At 44.4% G+C, this 25,923-nt stretch overlaps 1 protein-coding gene across 5 annotated transcripts in view; it reads right to left on the reverse strand.

Annotated features, from left to right (window-relative positions):
- The window catches only part of LOC137431541 (protein Aster-B), a 213,068-nt gene that overhangs the window by 172,835 nt on the left and 14,310 nt on the right, over positions 1-25,923 (reverse strand). The window contains exon 1 of one of the 5 annotated variants that reach the window (XM_078782166.1): positions 13,447-13,821. The exons of 3 other annotated variants lie outside the window; for them this stretch is intronic. The gene's annotated coding sequence lies outside the window, so the exon portion shown is untranslated. Of the gene's footprint in view, positions 1-13,446; positions 13,822-25,923 lie in introns of those variants that run through there. One more of the 5 variants, XM_078782165.1, reaches the window with a different exon arrangement.

Here is a 25,923-nt window from a genome sequence, read left to right on the forward strand (position 1 = left end):
ACCCTTTCCAGCCTTCGTTACTGCTCTACGTTCATTATGCATGTCTCGCTCCCATAAATCATAACACTTCTCACACATGCAGCATACACTTTTCCCTTCAGCTTCAATGACACTCCCCTACATGTCAGGATGCCACTCAGTTCCCGAAACTTCTTCCATGCACATCTCACTCCAGCAACCGTTGCAGAGTCTGATTCACCTTCTCCATTCAGCATGTCTCCTCGGTAGCAAAATGTTTTCACACCTTCCAGCTTCACGCCGTCTCCAAGATCCAACTCAACATTTCCTTCATCTGCAGATCCCTCCATGCACACCTTGCACTTGAATGAAGCTGCCACACTGGTTAATGACCCTCTCAGACCACTACATTTTTGATGAACCCACTCAGCACACACTGCACCTTGAATGGAGTTCACTCCGACACCATTCCTGCACACAGCACTGGCAACTTCCCAGTTCTTTCCACCTCACCACATGCTTTACCACTTGCCATCACCTTCGTTTTTCCGATATTCACCTTCAGACCTTTTGTCTCAATGCATTCCTTCCACTTGTTCATCGTCTCCTTCATTCCATCCATACCTTCCGCAATCAACAACAGATCATCTGCATACAACTCCCACGGTAAACCCTCCTTTACGTTCCGAGCCAGCACCTCCATCACAGCTACAAATAGTTGTGGACTTGGTACCAACCCCTGATGCACTCCCACCTTCACCTCAAACTCACCACTGTTCCCGTCCTTCGTCCTTACAGCTGTGCGCACTCTTTCGTACATTGCCATCACCACTCTGATCAACCATTCCTCCACTCCTAACTTCCTCAATGCCCATGTCACAACTTTGTGTGGAACCCTATCGAATGCTTTCCCCAGATCAACAAATCCAAGAAACAACTTCTTCCTCTTCTCCATGTACTCCTCCTGCAACTGCCTTACAATAAAAAGCATGTCTGTTGTTCCTCTTCCTGGCATAAATCCAAACTGCATTTCGTCGATCTTCACTTTCTTCCTTATTCTCCTCTCCAACACCCTTTCCAATACCTTAATTCCATGCTCCAATAACTTTATCGCTCGATACGAGCCACAGTCCAGAGGGTCACCGTTCCCCTTGTATAGAGGGACGAGGGTACTCAGTTCCCAATCCATTGGAATGCGTTCTTCTTTCACGACCAGATTACAGATCTCTGTCATTCTCTTCACACCCCAACTTCCTGCTGCCTTCAACATATCTCCCACAACTCCCATCGGCCCTCCCGCTTTTCTGCTCTTCATTGCTTTTATCGCTTCCTCAACGTCCTTCTCAGTTATCTTCTCTGCCGGTCCTAAAACTGGGTTACTCTATATGTTGCCATCCCATTCATTCTCTGCATTCAACAACATTTCCATACATCTCTTCCATCTTCCTTTAATTCCATCTGGGTCCACAACAATTTGTCCACTTCATCCTTCAAGCAACTCACCCCTATCACATTGCACCTCTCTTTCGCTATCTGCTTTGCCATCCTGAATACCGCTCTCTGACCCTCTTCCAAATCCAAGCATTCTCCGAACATTTTCCTGCATGCCTCCTGCGCCTTTGCTACCTCTTTCTTTGCAGCCTTCTTGGCTGCCTTATAACTTTCATGCTCTGCCTCTTCTGCTCCCGTACCCTTCACCTTCTGCCACTCCTTGAACTTCTTCTCCTCGTCAATCCTCTTTCCAGCTTCATCGTCCCACCACCATGTTTCCGAGTGCCTCAGTGGTCCTTTTGTCCATCCACATAACCTCACCATCGGCTCCCAACTGACTATCTTTCATTGACATCCAACCATTTTCAAGCTCATTCACATCATCCTCTACCATACTCAGCCTCTCTTTTAATGCCTCTCTTTTAATGCCTCCCTCACTGTCACCTCTTTCAACCTCCACACCTTCATTCTCGGTTGGTACTTCACCCGCCGAGCTCTCCTCGCACTTTTCACCATTATGTCACAGACAACCAAGTGGTGCTGTGAAACAGCCTCCTCCCCCGGGATCACCTTTGTGTCCCGGAGGCTCCCCCTATCTCGACTACGCACCATCAGGTAGTCAATGGTTGTCGTCGACCCACCTGATGTGTATGTAACAAGCTTATTATCCTCTTTCTGGAACCGAGTATTACAAATCAACAAACCAGCTCCATCAGCAAACTCCAAAATTCTTTCACCTTCTCCATTCATTCCTCACACCATATCCGTAACCCCCATGAACTCCCTCAAAACCGTCTATACTCCTTCCCACATGTCCATTTAGGTCTCCTCCTACCACAACAACTTCCTCATCTTTCACGTTTTCCATCAGCTTCTCTATTGCACACCAGAACTTGTCCTTCTCTTCATCGCTCCGACGGGCCTGCGGAGCATATCCCGAGATGACGTTCACCAAGCGCTTTCCAATCATCATTTTCACCATCATCAACCTTTCACTCACTCTAGTCACACTCACCACACCGTCTACAAACTCCTCAGTAAACAGGACAGCAACACTATTCATGCCTTCCGGGCACCCTTGCCACACAAACTTGTATTTCTGTCTCTGCCTACCCTTCACCATTCTCACACCACTTCCCTTCCATCTCGTCTCCTGCACACAACATATGTCCACTCTTCTTCTGAACAATACTTCCACCACTTCTCCTGCTCTCCCTGTCATTGTCCCGACATTCCATGTCCCAAACCTCAGAAACCGATCTCCAAGTGGGGCATCAAACGTTTCGTCGTCATAAATAGAGCGATTTCCACCCTGACTTTGATTGGGTTCCCCACCTCGATTTTTGACGAGAGGCAGTGAGGTCCTCCACGGGGTACTTCGGGCTGTACCCTGCCCATATGTAATTGTAATTGTCATGGTTACCTTTTTGAGGCAATGTTTTATAAATAAAGCACAAAAGCACATACAAACACATAAAACACAAAAACACACACGGACACATAAAACAACAAGCATTCTGAGTATTGCGCTGCAATACATGTCCCCTACCAAAGTTCAAAGTGCCATAACTTTGTCAAAAATGATCGAATATGCAAATTTATGCACGGTTGATGCTGGTTTTCAAACTTGATCTGAGGTATGCTGAGACACGTGTGTCACACCTCGCCTCGTTGATAAGCCCGCAAGGTCGCTCCGTGGAGCGGCCTGCACGTATTGCACTGTGTGAATTATATAAATTATTACCAACTCACGGTCTGAGGTACTAGCGATTCAAGAAATATCCATTTTTTTATGATACATTGGAGAAGCCAATGCGAGGTTTCTTCTTCCTCAGCTTGTCACAACTTTGTCAAATGCGATCGAGTTAAAAAAGTCAGAATTTGACCAAATCTGTTTCATTCGTTTGTTAATATACCTCAGCTATTGACAAATCTTAAATTAGAATTTTATTTGAGATTAAAATGACCGCGACAGGTCGTGTCCAACGATGCTTTCAGTCTGTACATGTGATAAATAATTAAATCCGCACACTTGACACCTCTTGGCTTCTTCATGCAATAACAACTTCTAGCTTCCAGACCGTACATCCAATCATCTTGAAATTTTGCACACTTGTTACTTTTCATGACTTCTACTATAGTATGAAGTTTCACGTCGATGAATAAAGCGATTCAAGAGATATCCATTTTTAAAATATTTTCGTTTAATTAACGATATCTGCCAAACCACGTGAGCTATCGCAAATTCCAAAAGGATATTTTAGTAGACTGACATGCGGAACAGATCTGTGAAGTTTCCCCTCGATTGGATCAAAACTGAGGGAGGGGCTCGGTTTTAAAGGTTCATGCTTAAAAACGTCATAACTCTGAAACCATGTGACGCATGACGTCATGCTCGCTGACCTTTTTGTTCGTCATGGGTATACGACTCTGCCTGCAAAGTTTGGCCTCGATCTGTTCAGCCGTTGCAGAGAAAAAGGGGTTTCCGTGTTTTCACGAAAAACAATATGGCGCCAGAACCACGTGACCTGTGACGTCATAATTACCATTAAAATATTCTACAGACCGAGTCCCTCCTATGGTGAAAATTTGATCTCAATCGGTCCTATTATTGCAGAGAAAATATTTTTTAAAGGAAATTAAAACTTAAAATGGCACTGAGTTAAGGATCATCAGAATTATCAGAATTTCCAAAATTCAAAGTGCCATAACTTTGTCAAAAATGATCGAAACGCCGTGAAGTTCGAAATTGATCTGTAACTTATCATGTGGAAACGATGTGCCAAGTTTGAAATCATTAGCATTAAGTGTTTAGAAAAAAAGTCCGGAAAGCTGTTCTTTGCGTCACAGACTGACGGACTGACAGACTGACAGACTGATGGACGGAGGGACGGAGGGACGGCGTGCAAACCTATAGTCCCCTCCGGTATACACCGGTAGGGGACTAATAAGCGAAGTACCAACTTCAAATTTGGTGTGTGGGTGTATCTCGGCATGAGGAAGAACGCTATTGAAAATTGGGTCGCCATGTCAAAATCCAAGATGGCCGCCACCATATATATGTCTGAACCTTGTGAGCGAAATATCTTGAAAAACAAGCATTCTGAGTATTGCGCTGCAATACATGTCCCCTACCAAAGTTCAAAGTGCCATAACTTTGTCAAAAATGATCGAAGAATTTTTTAAATATTTTCGTTAAATTAACGATATCTGCCAAACCACGTGCCCTATCGCAAATTCCAAAAGGACATTTTTGTAGACTGACATGCGGAACAGATCTGTGAAGTTTCCCCTCGATTGGATCAAAAATGAGGGAGGGGCTCGGTTTTAAAGGTTCATGCTTAAAAACGTCACAGCTCTGAAACCATGTGATGCATGACGTCATGCTCGCTGACTTTTTTTGTTCGTCATGGGTATGCGATTCTGCCTGCAAAGTTTGGCCTCGATCTGTTCAGCCGTTGCAGAGAAAAAGGGGTTTTCGTGTTTTCACGAAAAACAATATGGCGCCCGAACCACGTGACCTGTGACGTCATAATTACCATGAAAATATTCTACAGACCGAGTCCCCCCTATGGTGAAAATTTGATCTCAATCGGTCCTATTATTGCGGAGAAAATATTTTTTAAAGGAAATTAAAACTTAAAATGGCACTGAGTTAAGGATCATCAGAATTATCAGAATTCCCAAAGTTCAAAGTGCCATAACTTTGTCAAAAATGATTGAAACGTCGTGAAGTTCAAACTTGATCTGTAACGTATCATGATGAAACGATGTGCCAAGTTTGAAATCATGAGCATTAAGCGTTTAGAAAAAAAGTCCGGAAAACTGTTCTTTGCATGATGGACTGACGGACTGACAGACTGACAGACTGACAGACTGACAGACTGACAGACTGACAGACTGACAGACTGACAGACTGACAGATGTGCAAACCTATAGTCCCCTCCGGTGTACACCGGTAGGGGACTAACAAGCATTCTCATTTCCTGTCTGACTTCTACTTTCTGACCCAGCTATGTTCCCTCTCCCCCTCAATCCTCCTCCTTGGTGATTTCAATATCCACATGGACTCCACTGACTCCACAATAACCACTGACTTCACTGATTTACTCACCTGCTTTAACCTCACTCAACATGTCAACTTTCCTACGCATATCCGTGGTCACATTTTGGACCTCGTCTGCTCCACTGGATTAATTTTGCACCATCTCTCTGGCTCCGACCTCACCCTCTCTGACCACTGAGCCATCACTATGACCATCAACATCCCCACCCCAACACCAAGACATTATCGCACTATCAACTTCTGTAAGCTAAACGCTCTTTCACCTACCTCATTCTCATCCACCCTCTCTGAAAAAATGTCCACTTCTCCCTTCATTGACCTCCACACCCCTTCCGACCTCACTGACTACTACAACCACACTCTCTCCTCCTGCCTTGACCAGCTTGCGCCTGTAAAAACCAAAACAGTTTCTTTCACCCATTCTGCTCCCTGGTTTACCCCTGAACTCCGCCTGATGAAAACTCGTGCTCGCCAACTTGAAAGACTCCGCAATAAAACAGGTCTCACAGTTCACTCCCAAGCCTACAAGGACCACCTACAACACTACAAAGATGCCCTCTCCCACGCCCGCTCCGCCTACTACTCTCAAATTATCCACTCTGGCTCCGGAAACCCAAAAGCACTCTTCTCGACAATAAACAAACTCCTCCGCCCCCTGGACACCACCACCCAGTCATTCACAGTAGACAACTGCATCTCCTTCCTTTCTTTCTTCCAACGCAAAATTGACAACATCTACAACAGCTTGACCACCGCCGCACCCGCTCCCCCCACCTGCCCCCCTTTATCCTGCCTTCCCCTGTCTCAATTCTCCCCGGTCTCCCCTACTGACCTCTCTGAACTCATAGGAATGAAAACTGCCACCTGCACTCTTGACCCCATCCCCTCCAGCTTTGTCAAGGCCTCCCTCCCTGCTCTCTCTCCACTTATCATTGCAACAATAAACTCCTCCCTGTCTACAGGCATCGTCCCACCATCCCTCAAAATTGCTGCTGTTACCCCCATTCTAAAAAAACCTGGTCTAAACCCTGACACCCTAAATAACTTCAGACCCATCTCCAACCTACCCTTTCTGTCAAAAGTTTTGGAACGCGCTGTAGCCGCTCAACTCAAACATCACCTCTCTGCCAATAACCTGTATGAAACATTCCAATCCGGATTCTGCTCCAACCACAGTACTGAAACTGCTCTCCTCAAAATCACCAACGACCTTCTCCTCTCCTCTGACGCTGGCAACCTCAACATTCTCGTCCTCCTCGACCTCAGCGCTGCCTTTGACACCATCGATCACACCATCCTCCTCACCCGACTTGAATCCACCTTCAACGTTACCGGCACTGCCCTCTCTTGGATTAAATCATATCTCTCTGACAGACGCCAGTTCATCTCCATCAATAACTGCAAATCCCCCACTGCTCCCCTCCCCCAAGGTGTCCCCCAAGGTTCAGTTCTTGGCCCCCTCCTCTTCATCCTTTACCTGTCCCCCCTCGGTCACTTAATCCGCCGTCATGGTCTCCAATTCCACTGCTTCGCCGATGACATCCAGCTTTTCATCTCCACCAAGTCCGTCTCCACCGACACCCACTCTATCCTGACAAACTGCATCTCTGAAATAAAATCCTGGCTTCAAATCAACTTCCTCAAACTTAACTGTGATAAATCTGAAATAATCATCATTGGCCCAAAAACGCTCACAAAATCCACCCATAACTTTGCCCTCAACATCGACGGTATCCCAGTATCCACCTCCCCTCTCATCCGGAATCTTGGCGTCATCTTTGACCAAACCCTCTCCTTCGACAAATACACTAAACAGATCACAAAGACAGCCTTCTTTCACCTGAAAAACATCGCCCGTCTCCGCTCATCCCTCTCCTCCACGGCTGCAGAGACCCTCATCCACACCTTCATCACCTCCCGTCTGGACTACTGCAATAGCCTCCTCTATGGTTCACCCTCAACAATCACCAATAAACTCCAACACATTCAGAACTCCGCTGCCCGTCTACTCACCCATTCCCGGACCCGTGACCACATCACTCCCATCCTTTACAAGCTTCACTGGCTCCGCATCTCCCAGAGAATCCAGTACAAAATCCTCCTCTTGACCTACAAAGCCCTCCATAACCTGGCCCCATCCTACCTGGCTGACCTCCTCTCCAGACACACTCCCACCCGCAACCTCCGCTCTGCTGGTACCAACCTCCTGACCCCCCCCCCCCCCCATCCGGACCAAATTCAGATCCTGGGGGGACAGGGCCTTCTTCATCGCTGCTCCCACCCTCTGGAACTCACTACCTCACACCATCAGAGACTCCTCCTCACTCACCACATTCAAAACATCACTAAAGACCCACCTGTTCAGCACTGCATTCAACATTCAACCCACAGCATTTAACCCCTGACTATCACTTCTCCTTCTCCCTCCTTTTGCTTTAAATATTTCCCTATTGATTCTTGTCTTTTTGCAATTGTTGTTTTCATGTTTTGTTATGCATTATGTTTTGCACTCTGTCAAAGCGCCTTTGGGCTTCATGAAAAGCGCTATACAAAATAAATGAATTATTATTATTATTATTGCGCTGCAATACATGTCCCCTACCAAAGTTCAAAGTGCCATAACTTTGTCAAAAATGATCGAAACGCCGTGAAGTTCGAAATTGATCTGTAACTTATCATGTGGAAACGATGTGCCAAGTTTGAAATCATTAGCATTAAGCATTTAGAAAAAAATCCGGAAAACTGTTCTTTGCGTGACGGACTGACGGACTGACAGACTGACAGACTGACAGACTGACTGACTGACTGACTGACGGACTGAGGGAGGGATGGCGTGCAAACCTATAGTCCCCTCCGGTGTACACCGGTAGGGGACTAACAAGCATTCTGAGTATTGCGCTGCAATACATGTCCCCTACCAAAGTTCAAAGTGCCATAACTTTGTCAAAAATGATCGAATATGCAAATTTATGCACGGTTGATGCTGGTTGTCAAACTTGATCTGAAGTATGCTGAGACACGTGTGTCACGCCTCGCCAGCAAGGCAGCAAGGTCGCTCCGTGGAGCGGCCTGCACGTATTGCACTGTGTGAATTATATAAACTAGGGCATGCCCGTACTATATATATGCCCGTACTATATATCTATCTAAAATTATATCCCCCCCCTCTATTTACATGAAATGGTTTGGTCCATTCGCAACGCCAAAGCGAACGGCGAACGGCTTGCGAGTACAGTGACAATCCCCCCCCTCTATTTACATGAATGGTTTGGTCCATTCGCAACGACCACAGAACCCCCCCCTCTATTTACATGAAATGGTTCGGTCCAAAGCGAACGGCTTCCGGAGTTTGGGAAAGAAATCGCCATCGCGTACACAAACGCGCAGGAAAGCGAATGAATCGCAAATTCGTTTTTATTAGTTTTAAAACATCGTTTAACGCCAACATAGCGCCAACATAGTTTGCAAACGTGAAATAAATGAATACGCTCTCAAATGTGCCATCCGAGGCAGAGTGTGTCCGCCACGTTCGGCACACGCGCTAGTTCGCTGCTCTCTGATTGGTTGAATCGTTTTTTGGACATCGCTCGGTAAGTAATTGTCCGATTAATATGAAACCTTGAAAAGGCACATCCTCGGGTCCCCAGCAATATACCTGGCAAGTTAAAAGTATATCGGACCCGTGGTTGTCGAGAAACAGCGGTCACAGACAAACACACAGACAGACACACACACACACACACAGAGATTGCTGGAATTATAGATAGATTATTACCAACTCACGGTCTGAGGTACTAGTGATTCAAGAGATATCCATTTTTTTATGGCAGATTGGAGAAGCCAATGCGAGGTTTCTTCTTCCTCAGCTTGTCACAACTCTGTCAAATGCGATCGAGTTAAAAAAGTCAGAATTTAACCAAATCTGTTTTATTCGTTTGTTAATATACCTCAGCTATTGACAAATCTTAAATTATAATTTTATTTGAGGTTAAAATGACCGCGGCAGGTCGTGTCCAACGATGCTTTCAGTCTGTATATGTGATAAATAATTAAATCCGCACACTTAACGCCTCTTCTTCTTCACGCAATAACAACTTCTAGCTTCCAGACCGTACATCCAATCATCTTGAAATTTTGCACACTTGTTACTCGTCATGACTTCTACTATAGTATGAAGTTTCACGTCGATCAATAAAGCGATTCAAGAGATATCCATTTTTAAAATATTTTCGTTTAATTAACGATATCTGCCAAACCACGTGAGCTATTGCAAATTCCAAAAGGACATTTTAGTAGACCGACATGCGGAACAGATCTGTGAAGTTTCCCCTCGATTGGATCAAAAATGACGGAGGAGCTCAGTTTTAAATGTTCATGCTTAAAAACGTCATAACTCTGAAACCATGTGACGCATGATGTCATGCTTGCTGACTTTTTTGTTCGTCATGGGTATGCGATTCTGCCTGCAAAGTTTGGCCTCGATCTGTTCAGCCGTTGCAGAGAAAAAGGGGTTTTTGTGTTTTCACGAAAAACAATATGGCGCCCGAACCACGTGACCTGTGATGTCATAATTACCATTAAAATATTCTACAGACCGAGTCCCTCCTATGGTGAAAATTTGATCTCAATCGGTCCAATTATTGCAGAGAAAATCTTTTTTAAAGGAAATTCAAACTTAAAATGGCACTGAGTTAAGGATCATCAGAATTATCAGAATTCCCAAAGTTCAAAGTGCCATAACTTTGTCAAAAATGATCGAAACGTCGTGAAGTTCGAACTTGATCTGTAACTTATCATGAGGAAACGATGTGCCAAGTTTGAAATCATTAGCATTAAGCGTTTAGAAAAAAGTCCGGAAAACTGTTCTTTGCGTGACGGACTGACGGACTGACAGACTGACAAGACTGACGGACGGAGGGAAGGCGTGCAAACCTATAGTCCCCTCCGGTGTACACCGGTAGGGGACTAATAAAGGCAGGGGAGACAAGATGGGGAGAGAGAGGGGAACACTCAAACACAACAGTAGAACAGGGACATCAGGAGATCTGTGGGAGGGAGAGGGCTTGAGGGGAGGAGGCATGGGAAAGGGGGTGACATCTTCATCAAAATCGAATCAATTCATCCTTATCATACACCCAACCTGTCCACCAAATGTCGTCGAATCCATCCAAAACGTTTTGAGACTTCCCGCTCACAGATAAACAAACAGACAGAGAGACCAACAAACATGGGAGAAAACATAACTTCCGTCCATCGTCAGTGGCGGAGGTAACTATGCGTCATGTCACCTACGATGTGCTTCCATCAGGTATACATCCAAGGTTATAAAACTGGAAAATTCCACAAACAAATTACCAACACCCTGTACAAATGTACATTGCGAAAGGTAATTTTTATCATTTTTTAGCCGCGTCGCAGACGCTGGTCATAGAGTGCCCTCTGATGTTGTTGTTGTTGTTGTTGTTCTTCTTCTTCTTGTTGTTCTTGCAGAGAAGACAAAACCTCAAAGCTCCACCCATTCTGGGAACCATAGCTCCACCCATTCTGGGAGAGCCTTCATATAAACAAATATCCACCATTTTATTAACTCGTATAGCTTTGAGGCCTGTTTTGTAGGCCTGTGGTGTCTTCCTCTCTCTCACACAGTTTTATTTCAAATCAAATTCGATATATCATTTCATTTTTCACAGTCGCTAACATAGTTTTAGACTCGGTTGAAAAAAAACGGGAAGAAAATCCGATGAAAGTTGCCCTTTATAGAACGAAATGAATTCTCAAAGGCCTGTAACTTCAAGTCCATTGAGATATATATTTTTTAAATCGCGGCATGGTCAGTCATACACCGCCCGAAATAAGAGACGGGAAAATGCCGAGATATATATATATTTTGTTTAAATCGCGGCATGGTCAGTCATACACCGCCCGAAATAACAGACGGGAAAATGCCGAGATATCTATCTATAATTCCATTAATCTCTGTGTGTATGTGTGTGTGTATGTGTGTATGCGACAACGATTTCTCGACAACTACCGGTCCGATATACTTGAAACTTGCCAGGTATATTGCTGGGGACCCGAGGATGTGCCTTTTCAAGGTTTGAAATTAATCGGACAAGTAGTTACCGAGCTATGGCGATTTAGCCGTTCGCCGTTCGCTTTGGCGTTGCGAATGGACCAAACCATTGCATGTAAATAGAGGGGGGGGTTCTGTGGTCGTTGCGAATGGACCAAACCATTCATGTAAATAGAGGGGGGGGGGGTTCTGTGGTCGTTACTGCCACGTGGTTTCAAAGTTTTTTTTTGTTGTTGTTGTTTGCACGCATGTTTTTTTGCACCCACGTACGGGCACGCCCTAGGATGTTTACACACACACACCCCTACACAAATTTTTTTTTTTTTTTTTTTTTGGCAAGGAACGGGCACCCACGTACGGGCACGTCCTAGCTTATATATAGTACGGGCATGCCCTAGTATTAAAAATTCGTCCATTTGATGACATCGTCACGATGAAATATTTAATTTATACGTCGTCACAATAATGTGGAGAGAGGAGCATAGCTTCGTTCACGTGTCGCCACACACGGGAAATTGCCGAGATTTTTTTTTTTTAAATCGCGGCATGGTCAGTCATACACCGCCTGAAATAACAGACGGGAAAATGCCGAGATATATCAAAAATTCGTCGCCACACACGGGAAATTGCCGAGATATATTTTCACTTTGCACAAAAATAACATCAAGTAATCGAATCAATAGGAATGTCCTGTGCCTATAACATCGACGTTATAGGCACAGCTGCATCTAGGCATTGTGTAACATCGACGAGGCTTTTGTTTTAATTAAAACTTTTTGTACTTGTTACTTCATAATATGAAGAAACCCGCTGGAAGTCGGGGTGGAGGACACAGTGATGTCCTGAATGCTAGAAGGGGGCACAGCGATGTCCTGAATGCTAGAAGGGGGCACAGCGACATCCTGAATGCTAGAAGGGGGCACAGCGATGTCCTGAATGCTAGAAGGGGGCACAGCGACATCCTGAATGCTAGAAGGGGGCACAGCGACATCCTGAATGCTAGAAGGAAGAACATCGATGTCATTAATGCGAGAACGGGGTAACAGCGACGTCATTCATGATAGAAGGGGGCACAGGACGTCCTGAATGCAAGAAGGGGGCAGATGATGTCCTGAATGCTAGAAGGGGGCACAAGGATGCCCTGAATGCTAGAAAGGGGCACAAGGATGCCCTGAATGCTAGAAGGGGGCACACGACGTCCTGAATGCTAGAAGTGGGCACAGCAACATCCTGAATGCTAGAAGTGGGCACACAGACTAACCTTCGTTCGTGGTGGGGAGGGACACCGAGGAATATACTGTTGGGTAGGGGGCACAGACTATTTTACTGCGGTGTGGGGGGGGGGTGGGGTGGGGTGGGAGGGGGTTGTACAGAATAATCTACTAACTGATGTACTGCCGTTTTGGAGTTGAGGGACATGTGGCAATGTTCTGCCATGGGGAGGGGGGGAGGGGGGGGCGGGCAGACACTGCACACAACCCAATGTTCTGCTGGGGGGAAATGGGGGCAATAAGCAAACCAAAGTACAGTTGGGGTGGGGGCACAGCAACATAATGCCGACCAATAGGAACAGACCAATGTTCTGCCCCGGGGTGGGAAGGGAGTGTGGGGGGGGGGGGGGGGCTGAGAGGCGCACAGCAATATACCGTTGGGGAGGAGAGGGGCACCGAGGTGGGGATAGGGGAGAAAGGTAATACAGAATAAACTAATATCGGAGGGTTGGGCGGAGCACGACCGACGCACTGCTGATTTGTGGTGGGTAAGGGGGAGTGGGGGGGGGGGGGGGAAGGAGGGGAGCAAGTGCCGATCTTTACTGTCCCGCGGCGAATTAAAAATGAACTGGCAAGGGGTCCCTTACCTTGTCTATGCAAATGTTCCGTGCAGTTCAGCGTCCACCGAGCGCGGTTTCACACCACGTGACAGCGTAAACCGCAATCAGCAATTGCTTTCATTAATGAGGCATGTTCTTCATTCAAGTCGGACACGGAAGGAGTGCACGAATTGTGGGCGAATGGTCGGACTCTCAGTTGGAAGTTGTGGGAGAGAAGTGTGAGCGAAGGGGAATGGGTAAGGGTTTGAATAATTAAATAAAAGGGAGAAGGAAGGGGGGAGGGAAATGCAGGTAGATTAAAAATAAATAAATAAATGACGCATAAAAGAGGAGAAATACAGAGAAAAGGAAAGCTCGGTTGGTAATAGTAACAAGTCCGTTAAGTATACGCTGCAAAATGGTTCCGAGATTAGAGAAAAGCAGGGATATTAATATGACCGGAAATAGGGGAGGGGGGAGTGGGGGTGTTGGAGGTCAATCAGATTAATTCATGGTAGTCGGTGCTTTGGACGTTAATACTGCAACAAAACAAGGTGGTCAGTCGTCGCCAGTTTACTAATCTGCGGCAATATTCTCGTACAATGCAGTTTAGGGCATTGCAATTACAGGAAAGCGTTAAAAAGTTGAGAGATTTTGTATGCCGTGATCGCGAGCGCGGAAACATGCCACCGCCAGGCAACCAATCGCAGCTCAGCAATGCAAATGAGCACCCCTAGGGAAACCGGCAAGTTCAGCCAATCACGGCGGAGCGTTGCGAGAAGACCCGCCCCGCGGGAAGCGCGGCCAATCGGCGGGATGAGACGAGCCTGCGTCAAACTATCCACCAATGAGTGCGCGAGAGCGGCGATCAGCTGAGCGCACGATTGGAACGATTACGTCACGAACCTGGACGAATGCTCACTCCCTCCCCTCGACAGGTGACGCCAAAAGGAAACAAAAACAGCAACGTAAATGACGGCGATTACGTCATTGTGGCTGAATAGAAAGTGAAAGAATTCGGAAAACGTACTTAAGTTTGCCCAAGAATCCTGCGGCATGACAACACAACAAAAATGACAGAAATAATTCAGTCAGGAAGATGTCTCTTTAAACCCGGACCAGAGGTAGATACTGTACACGAATTGCGAGTCTGGTACAGTACACTGTACTGCACATAGATGAGAACGTGAAACAAGGGGAGATCGTTGAGGGAAATCTGTAGTAAAAAAAGCATGAAATGAATGTTCTGCATTATTCAAAGAAAAACTCACTTGAAGAAGCAATTCAGAGTTTACACCGTACAAGGGTCTTGTTCGAGCTTCAAATACCTGCACAACAGTGGGAGGAATGAGGGGCAGGACGGGATGCATGGAGTGCACAAGATGGAAATATAAGGAGACTCTCACAAGGGAAATCTGGAAATTTGCAAGGAGAAGGGATTTGGGTGGGGTTAACGAGGGTCGAAAAGATCATGGTTTTGGATTGGGAATGATCTGAAATGGTGGTCAATAGCTGTTTCATAGCCCTGGAGGGAAGAATGAAATTGAAAAGAATGTGGAAGTTTGTTCTTCTTCTTCTTTCCTAGGCAGCGCAGGACTGCAAGGAGCATCAATGGCTGAGGGTGTGGTTGTGCCGCTGATGCAGTGCCCCAATTACCAGTACTATGGTACTCATTTTGTCGACCTCGGAAGGATGACAGGCTGAGTCAATCCCACCTGGTGTCACTTCAACCGCCAATCCGACTGAGATTCAAATTCAAGAACCTAGGATCCCAAGCCAGCCACCCTAACCGTTAAGCCATCACCAGTCTTGGAAGTTGGTTCCACGGGTGGGACAAAAGAGGCACGCATGAGTGGAGGTGAGTGGTGATCCTGGATTTAGGCAGTTTCACCCGAAGGGGGTTGATGGTGCATGGTGGACCATGTGTATCTTGCAGAAACCTGGGGAGGAAAGAGCAGAGGGTGCAAGACCAGAAAGGAGGCGGTTGAAGACAGAGTAAAGATGCTCTTTGCTTTCTTGTGCTCTTCGTCGACTACCTGAGGATCTTTCTCTCCGCACTCTGCAGGGCACTTGGGCAGCTCGACGCAACCAGGCTGTCAACCACTTACACACCAAACCAACTGAAGTATGATGTAAACAATGCACCAACCATATACAGCCTCGATGGCGCAGCCTGGATTAAGAAAACAAGAGCTGTTGAGGTTCCCATTGTGCCAGAAGCCGAACATTACGTGAAGAGTGGCAAGATCAGGAGCTTTGAAAGCCCTGGGGTGTGAAAAATTCGAATAGTTCTCATGCCAAGGCCATGACTTGGTTCGGCCATCTTTTATATTTGAAAGCCCTGGTCTTGGGAAATAAACTATAGGCAAAGTCAATTGACAAAGAACTGAATTGTGTTCAATAATAATAAAAAATGTGCTGTCACAAGATGATGGCTGGTGGACCCCAGTTATTATCCAAAACTATGATCTTCTCCTCCCTCATTAATCCCCAACAAGCCCAACCGTTTCCAAATCCACAGTTTTTCTTTCCCGAGAGTTCGCTTCCATATCCATTTTGTCCTTCACTTACCCATCATTCCTGCAAGTCTCACTCTATCTTGTCATTAAACCCTGCTGTTCGTGTGTTGTCGTCCCCTTTCTATTGTTCCTTTTGTTCAGTTACATCCTGATCCATTCTGTGTTCTAGCTCCTCCACGAGTCTATTCTTTGCATACAAATAATTAAAGAAATAAAAGGAGGCCTAACCAAATTTTCTGGGGCACGCTGAAGGGGCCAAGACTCCACGCCCTAACGGCTTTGTGCTATGCACTCTTATGTCTCCCCTCCCACACTTTTCAATAGCGACAAACGCCCTTGCCAACACAGCAAGTAACTAGAACGGCACTCGGTAGAGTGCATACCTCCGCCAGGCTGAACAGTTCATGTTTTGTATCCCACTAATAGGCCAGATCTCAATCCTGAACTCTAAAATCGAATTGGCTTGTTCATGTCACCTGGTGTTGGGCTAGCAGCTAGGGTGCCAGCTTGGGATCCTAGGATCCTGGGTTCGAATCCCGGTCGATCGCTGAATTAATGCCAGGGGGGTTGACTCAGCCCGTCATCCTTCCGAGGTCGGCTAATTGAGTACCAGTTCACTGGTAATTCCCTGTTTGTCGTTAAAGGCGGCAAAAATGGTTGGCGTCAGGAAGGGCATCCGGCCGTAAAACATCGCTTCAAAAAGGGGACCAAAAAACAACAACAAGCACGGTTCCCGAAAAAGGCCAACCCCCACTTTGCGGGGAAAAATGGCCTCTAAAGGTGGTTTTTTTTATTTTTATGTCACCTACCCAACACATCCACTAAGTTTTTTCCGAATCAGTCCACAACTTTTTGAGATATCATGTGTTTTTGGCCCCATCTCTCAATGGTGAAGAATCACTTAGTAAATTTAAAAAAACTCATATCCAAATCAAGATTCGGATCTTCACCAAAATCTAATCAATTCGTTCTTGTCACATAACCAACCTGTCCACCAAGTTTTGTCCGAATCTGTCCACATATTTCTGGGATATCCTGCTCACAGACAAACAAACAGCCTTACAGGGGGTGAAAACATAACCTCCACCCACCTTCAGTAGAAGTAATGAGAAAGCAACATCGGCATGCTGTTAAAGTCAATAGTCAGCAGGTTAATGAAATTATATATAACAAACTTGAAAATGGTTTACTTTAGCTTTTTGCATCTTTCCAACCTTTTAACGACAAAAAGACCAAAGTGAGATACAATCACCAATCACTGCTTGTTTCATACGTTTCAGTTCATTGCCTGATTAGATGTTATGTTTGAGATAAAGAAAACTCATTTCAACAAAAAGCCAAACCCTTCCTCATGGTAAAGTCATGATATCCACGAGCAGGAAAAACCTGTTCCACATATCAGCAACAAGGAACATGCAGAGAACTTTGTGATAGTATTACCATGGGACAACGAAGCCACATAACCACATCTTTGACCAAAGAGCCTCGTTAAATGCAAGGAAGTTTAACACAGCAACTTTGAGGGCTTTCGGGGAAGCTGAAAGATATGGAATACAAGGATAAAATGAAATCAACATTTTTCTTTAGCATAAACAGACCGGTGAGTACGGTTTACAGATGCTCATGGAGTTCAACGTGCTAAAGGTGTTTTTGTTGTTAAGTACAACTAGCAAGATGGGTTATTGATTTTAAGTGGAGTAAGTAACAGTGAAGGTTATGTCCAAACAAGAGCGACAATTGCTTTGTAATACATGTCCCCTACCGATGTGATATTTTCTACGTCCAAAAAGGGCATAACTCTGTTCACAGACAGGGTGCTGCATCAACGAGTGCAGTCTCTCCGATGGAGGATAAGCCCAGCATAGCACCTGTGAACATGACCGGGGGACGTTAAATATCCCTAGTTTTCTGTTGAAGAGTTGGTGAATTATCGCCGGTAGCTTGAGCAAATTACAAATTTCTGCTCTGCTTTTCTCTGGGAAGGCAATGGCAAACCACTCGGTGTAATACTTGCCACCGGGATTGCTGCGGCAGCACTGAAACAACATTTGGATGGATGAGTCAAGAGATAAGCCAAAATCAAATAGAAAAACAAGTGTAATCATCAAACGCAAGGATAATACAACAGATTATTATTGTTTCAGATGCAGCATTTGGCTGCTGGTTGCATCATTGCTGTGGGCACGGCTGTGCCGCTGACTCAGTGCCCCAGGTTACCAGTAAGCTGTTACTCATTTTGCCGAACTCGGAAGGATGGCAGGCTGGTCAACCCACCCGGTGTTATTTAATGACAGGACAGGGGCTCAACCCCAATACCCTAAGATGTTAAGGAAGCCACCTTAACCGTTAAGAAAACACCAGGCTTATACTAGAGGTTATTACAGTAGAAACAAGAAAGAGCAATCAGAGATTGCAGACCCTCGCCAGGACGTGTTTTTCATGTTTTTTTTTAAGGCTATTGTGTTAAAACAAATATGGCGGCTGAACCACGTGACCGAAGACGTCATCATTATATATTTTTTCTCCTCCAATTTATCCCTAGATGACGCTCAATAAATTTCGTCCTGATCGGATGAAGCTTTGTACTTGTCCAATTATGACATAATAATAATAATTTGTCATAATAATGGAGGCACCTATAACATCATCATTAACATATGTCATTCCCCATGGAGAGTTCTTTACAATGAGCCATGTCTCAATTTTGCCTATGCAGCGCTTTCGGAGATATAGAGGTGCAAAGTTTTGGGGATTTTCCAAGATGGCGCCCAAACTACGTGACCTATGACATCATAATTATCTTTTAAAATTCTACAGGAGGAGACCTATGGTGAAAGTTTCCTGTCAATTTGACCAACGGTTGCACAGAAAATAATATTTATTCTGTGCGGACAAACAAACAAATATGTCGTGCATAGCACGATACTTGCGATATCCCTAAAATAAGTTGTTGGCCAATGATGACCTCACAAATACTTGGTGGTTGAATTCACTGTCCAGATATGCAAATCCTCTTAAAATTTCAAGTCAATCGGATGAAAATTGAGGATTTTAGAAATCTGGCCTATGTTGACCTTTTGGCCTATGTTGACCTCAAACATAGTTGGGGGTTGAATTCAGTGACCAGATTTGCAAATCCTCTTAAAATTTCATGTTAATTGGATGAAAATTTAGGATTTTAGAAATTCGGCCTACATTGACCTTTTGGCCTATGTTGACCTTTTGGTCTATGCTGACCTCAAAAATACTTTGTGGTTGAATTCATAGACCAGATATACAAGTTTACAAGTCCTCTTGAAAAGTCAAGTCAATCGGATGAAAATTGAGGATTTTAGTAATTCGGCCTATGTTGACCTTTTGGCCTATGCTGACCAAAATATAGTTAGTGATTGAATTCAGTGACCAGATATGCAAATCCTCTTTACATTTCAAGTAAATCGGATGAAAATTGAGCATTTTAGAAATTAGACAAAGTTGTTGACCTTTGGCCTATGTTGACCTATTGACCTTTTGACCCCAAAAACAATAGGCTTCTTGCTTATGACCAACTCTACCATTTGGTGAAGTTTCGTGAAGATCGGTTGAAAATTGTGACCTGTGACTGACATGCAGACAGACAGACAGACAGACAGACAGAACAAGCATTCTGAGTATTGCGCTGCAATACATGTCCCCTACCGGCATTGGGTAGCACTGTCATAGAAGACAGTATTATGACTTACCGCACTCCAAATTATAGTCTGGAAACTGTTGGGGAAATTTCCAAAGTTCAAAGTGCCATAACTTTGTCAAAAAATGATCGAAACGTCGTGAAGTTCGAACTTGATCTGTAACTTATCATGAGGAAACGATGTACCAAGTTTGAAATCATTAGCATTAAGAGTTTAGGAAAAAAGTCCGGAAAGCTGTTCTTTGCGTGACGGACTGACAGACCGACAGACTGACAGACGGAGGGACGGAGTGCAAACCTATAGTCCCCTACGGTGTACACCGGTACGGGACTCATAACCCACAGCACCAACCAATATACTTGAAAAATGGGTAAAAATATGAATAACTATTAGGGCAGCAGAGCAAGCATGACACATCATAGACTGCAATTGTGAAAAAGCAGATTGCTTCGCAGAGCATAATAAAGTCAGGAAATCCATGAGGAAAGGAGGAAAATAACTAACTAGAACGGCACTCGGTAGAGAGCGTACCTCTACCAGGCGGACGAGTTTATGTTTTGTTTCCCACTGATAGACCGGATCTGCATCTGGACCTGATCCAAAATCTAATCGGCTTGGTCTCGTCACTTATCCAAAACATCCACAAAGTTTTGTCACAATCCATCCACAACTTCTTGAAATATGCTCTATATCATTTTTGGCCCTATCACTCAGGTGAAGAATCACTTTAAAATTATCGGATCTACATCCGGATCTTCGCCAAAATCTAATCGATTCGTCCTTGTCACACGCCCAACCTCTCCACCAAATTTCGTCGGAATCCGTCCACAACAACCATTTTCAAATGTCCACAACTGAGATATCCCGTTCACAAAAAGAGGCAAACAGATAAACAGATAGACAGAGGTGAAAACATAACCTCCATCTTCGGTGGCGGAGGCAAAAATGATAAAGGAAACATTTTTGTCAGGCTTTCTCATGATTACATGCTCCGTATTACAAGCTGCAATGGAAATGGAATTGTAAATAGTAAATTGTAAATAGCTGTGGCATCAGAAAAGTCCAAGACTCAAAATCAATGTCGGGAAATAGGGCAAATGATATCCTCACATGCCAGAATTTCATTTTGTATATCCTTGTGAAATTAAGACATTTATGGGTGAGTATTCCGATAGACAATGTCATGAAACGTATGACCAGTCGATTGAGAAATGGTGGATTAATGTATGAATTGAAAAGTATGAATTGTGCATCGTTAGACCCCATGTATGGGTTATTTCCTTGGAAGTAATGTAGTAGTTAAATCAGCGTTTCCCAACCGTTTTCTGATCGAGTACCACTTGGAGGTCCCGTACCGTCGCCGCGTACCACCTGGTTCCAGAAAAACTCAATCCGCGTACCACCTGGTTCCAGAAAAACTCAATTCGATAAGATATCAGGCTTATTTCAATTAAATGTGAAGGCTGCATCTGTTTCTTCTCCACCAGCTGGTCGATGCGGGGCATAACTTTGCTCACAGCACAACGGAAATCATGAAATATATCAGAAATCAGAAATAAAAAAATTATCAGGCCAAATCATTTTTTTTAAAGGTCGAGTCGCGAACCACCTGGAAGGCCCTCGCGTACCACTAGTGGTACGCGTACCACAGGTTGGGAACCAGTGAGTTAAATGGTTGTAATAATAACCTCGGGTGATTCGAACAAACTTAACAAGCAGGCCCTGACCTTCAATGAGCATAACTCAGTTTAAATCAAAGGATTTGCAAAGATGGAATTCTTTGCATCAAATAGAACATACTTAAAGAGTGTGTTTTTGACATCATTGCTTTGCAAGATCAGTTTCACATCAGCCAGGCATTGACAAACGAAGTACAGCCAATACTACCACAAACAGTACTTAGACACAGCCACCTTGTGGGCGAATGATGCAGTCTTACAAAATCTCTTGAAATCTGCTCGGTCCAAACTTTAAACTAAACAAGAAAAAAAAAATCATTTGGTAAAAATGTGTCCACCCAAGGGAAGTAATGTAGTCATCACCGGAGGCCTCAAATATCAAGCAAAAAGTCAGGATCGTCTCTCAAGACATATGTTGGGCATTCGACAGTCTGGAATCCTGCTCTGCTTGCCAAGATCGCTGCCTGCGAGATACAAGCTCGCCTTCATTTCTGGATTTCGAACTTCCTCCACTCACTCAACTGGTTGAGATCAATGGAATCCTTTATTCTCCCTTTCTCCCCCTACTAGAGGCTGGAGCATCTCCAAAGCAGTATTTTGAGCTCAATCTTGTTTGTCATCTCCAAAAACGACCTCTGACATTCTGGTAAATTCTCTCACCTTTTCTGCAGAGGACTCCACAGTGGGACATACAGTACCCCCATCTCACCGACAGACAGATAGCAGCTAAATCATGCTCTGCTAATCTCGAATTGATTGGATGCCTTTCTCATTCTCATTCTGTCGCTCCAGAAAAACGACCCTCCTATCTATTTTCATGGTCAGTCACTGGAAGTGGTTCAGTCTCTTGAACTTGGGAGAATACCCAGCTGAGTGACCTTTTCCTGGCATTGGTTTCGGGACATGTTGGACATTGAAAAGCTATAGAGCTATTACATTTTACCTTTTGCTTGCCGGCTGGCAGCAGCATTGCCTGACCCTACATCTCAATATACACATTATAGTAGTGGCCTTTGGTGGCCTCAAAACAGACGTCAAGGCCAATGTGTGGGGGCTTAAAGCCTTGCCCATAGTCTGAAATACCTACAACACCCAAAATTTGGGGCCTCTAGGTGCTATGGTTTAGTGAGGCAACAATAACGTACAAGCACACAAACCTACAAGCACACAAACACTTGAAAATATGTATATAGATAAAGATTGTAAAAGTCGTATTAATTAATGAATTCTGGAAGTTTACTGCCGTTGACGCAATGTCTATTACACCACCCTATCTAAAATGTTACATTAGTTATTCGTGGCTGTTGTTTGTGTCCTTTATAACATCCTTAAAAACAGTGAGTTTCCTGTTTGAAACTATTTTCAATTTTGTTTGACTGCCAGACAGACTAATTTTTTATGGAGTAACTCATCGGGCAAAGCCGTCTAGAACAGTGTTTGTCTGTCCGTACGTATGTATATATGCATGTATGTATGTATGTATGTATGTATGTATGTATGTATGTCCCCTCAAACATACACCAATCAGAGCTGAGGATCTGGTCATATGACAGGGGTGATGTGATGTCATTATGGCGGTACGACAGCTGACTTCCACACACCGCCATTTCGATTCCTATGCCGTTCAGGCCGGATATATTGTTGAACCTATCATGTATGACAATATGCATGCTCTACCTTTACGTTTTAATTCAGTGTGAAACACAAACATGGTTAAAATGGTTAAAATGACCATCAAATATCGAAAGCATAGGTGCTAGGGTGTTGAACGACACAGTACGTATAGGCCCTTAGGCTTCATGCCTTCATAGTTCATGCCTCAAATTCAGGCCACTTCGCCCAAATTCTCCCAGGTTTCTTAATACAGTAGTATTGTTTTCATAATAATAATAATAATAACGATAATAATAATTTAGTAAATATAATCGTAACACGAATCCGTAATCCCGTTTTCATGCTGCAATACATGTCCCCTACCAAAGTTAAAAGTGCCATAACTTTTTCAAAAATGATCGAATATGCAAATTTATGCACGGTTGATGCTGGTTTTCAAACTTGATCTGAGGTATGCTGAGACACGTGTGTCACGCCTCGCCTCGTTGATAAGCCCGCAAGGTCGCTCCGTGGAGCGGCCTGCATGTACTGCACTGTGTGAATTATATAATTACCAACCCACGGTCTGAGGTGCTAGCGATTCAAGAGATATCCATTTTAAAAAATATTTTCGTTTAATCAACGATATCTGCCAAACCACGTGCCCCATCGCAAATTCCAAAAAGGAAATTTTAGTGGACTGACATGCTGAACAGATCTGTGAAGTTTCCCCTCGATTGGATCAAAAATGAGGGAGGAGCTTGGTTTTAAAGGTTCATGCTTAAAAACGTCATAACTCTGAAACCATGTGACGCATGACGTCATGCTCGGTGACTTTTTTGTTCGTCATGGGTATGCGATTCTGCCTGCATGGCCTCGATCTGTTCAGCCGTTGCAGAGAAAAAGGGGTTTTCGTGTTTTCACGAAAAACAATATGGCGGCCGAACCACGTGACCTGTCACGTCATAATTACCATTAAAATATTCTACAGACCGAGTCCTCCCACGGTGAAAGTTTGATCTCAATCGGTCCTATTATTGCAGAGAAAATCTTTTTTAAAGGAAATTAAAACTTATAATGGCACTGAGTTAAAGATCATCAGAATTATCAGAATTCACAAAATTCAAAGTGCCATAACTTTGTCAAAAATGATCGAAACGTCGTGAAGTTCGAACTTGATCTGTAACCTATCATGAGGAAACCATGTACCAAGTTTGAAATCATTAGCATTAAGAGTTTAGGAAAAAAGTCCGGAAAACTGTTCTTTGCGTGACGGACTGACGGACAGACGGAGGGATGGCGTGCAAACCTATAGTCCCCTCCGGTGTACACCGGTAGGGGACTAATAATAATAATAATAAGAAGAAGAAGAATCTGAACAGGAACAATAGGTTTCTCTCTGCATTGCATGCAGAGGAAACTTGACTAGCAGGTACCCCGGAAAAAGGAAAATGTGACAAAGTCTTCAACCTCCACCCAACCGCAAGTCCTCAACTGCCTTCTCCCAACTCTGTACCCTCTCTTCCCCCACCCACCTCACACCAAGTCTGTTGTCCCCTCCCCTTTTCTTCTTGAAGTCCTCAACTCCACCTGCCAAAAAACCCCAAATCCCCTCCCAACCCCAAGTCCTCACCCACCCCAAAGCCATAACCTCTATCTCCCAACTCTCTGCCTCCTCACCACCAACTCTGTCCTTCACTCCCCCTTTCTTCCCATCCTTAACAACTTTACAAAAGGAGACACAAGAAACTTTGGCGCAGGAGGAGACCATTTGGTACATCATTTAATTTCATTCTTTTTTATTGACCAAGTGGTGTAGGGCTAGCAGCTAGGGTGCCAGCTTAGGATCCTAGGATCCTGGGTTCGAATCCCGGTCGAATAGCCTGGTGTTGGGCTAGCGGCTAAGGTGCCAGCTTAGGATCCTAGGTTCGAATCCCGGTCGAATAGCCTGGTGTTGGGCTAGCGGCTAGGGTGCCAGCTTAGGATCCTAGGATCCTGGGTTCGAATCCTGGTCGAATAGCCTGGTGTTGGGCTAGCGGTTAGGGTGCCGGCTTGGGATCCAAGGATCCTGGGTTCGAATCCCGGTCGATCGCTGAATTAACGCCAGGGGGGTTGACTCAGCCTGTCATCCTTCCGAGGTCGGCTAATTGAGTACCTGTTCACTGGTAATTCCCTGCTTGTCGTAAAAGGCGACAAAAAGGGTTGGCGGCAGGAAGGGCATCCGGCCGTAAAACATTGCTTCAAAAAGGGGACCAACAAAAACAACAACAACCACGGTGCCCGAAAAAGGCCAACCCCCGCTTTGCGGGGAAAAATGGCCTCTAAAGGTGTTTTTTTATTTATTGACCAAGTGAAACATGGAAATTTTCATCCACTGGCAATTAAATTTAAAAAGGGTGCCTCACATCCTTTTCACACTAGCATTAAACATGTGAATTTAATTAGGCACAAATAATACCGTAGTCTAAAACAGCACAATGTAGGTGGAGCATTAATTATTAAAAATTGCCCGCATTGTTCCTGTTCCCATTCATTAAGAACAATGTTAAATTCACAATCTCTTCGCCCTTTCTTCCCATTCTAACAACATCCCTGTTCTCGTTCATTAAAAACAATGTTAAAAGTATATTAAAATGTTTAATTTACAATTCACGATATTCTGTCATCTCACGATTCTTCAACAAAATATGGGATAAGTAAGCCAAACGATAAAAAGGAAAAAAAACATACAAGATCAATGGTAATGGAAAAAATAAATATAACCAACCGGAACTCCTCCGCCAAAGACCTGGTATAAAATGGTGTGGGTTTTAGGGTCTAGTCGAGAAGTTTAAGATGAAATTGTTGGAAAAACAAACAGACAAACCGAATAAGTGCATTATTTATATAGATTCGACCAAAGCAGGGACCCTTAAGAAGGACAATGGAAGGAGCACACAAACAACATCCACAACCAATCGGAGTTATCCCAGAACTCGCCACACAGTGAGAACTGTGCTCACGGCTAACACACAGTTAAAGTGTTCGATTACGGTAACATATTGCTTTAAAACTCACAAAGAG

The sequence above is a fragment of the Myxine glutinosa genome, chromosome 7 (assembly GCF_964187855.1).
Source record: "Myxine glutinosa chromosome 7, kmMyxGlut1.1, whole genome shotgun sequence".
Taxonomy (NCBI): Eukaryota; Metazoa; Chordata; class Myxini; order Myxiniformes; family Myxinidae; genus Myxine; species Myxine glutinosa.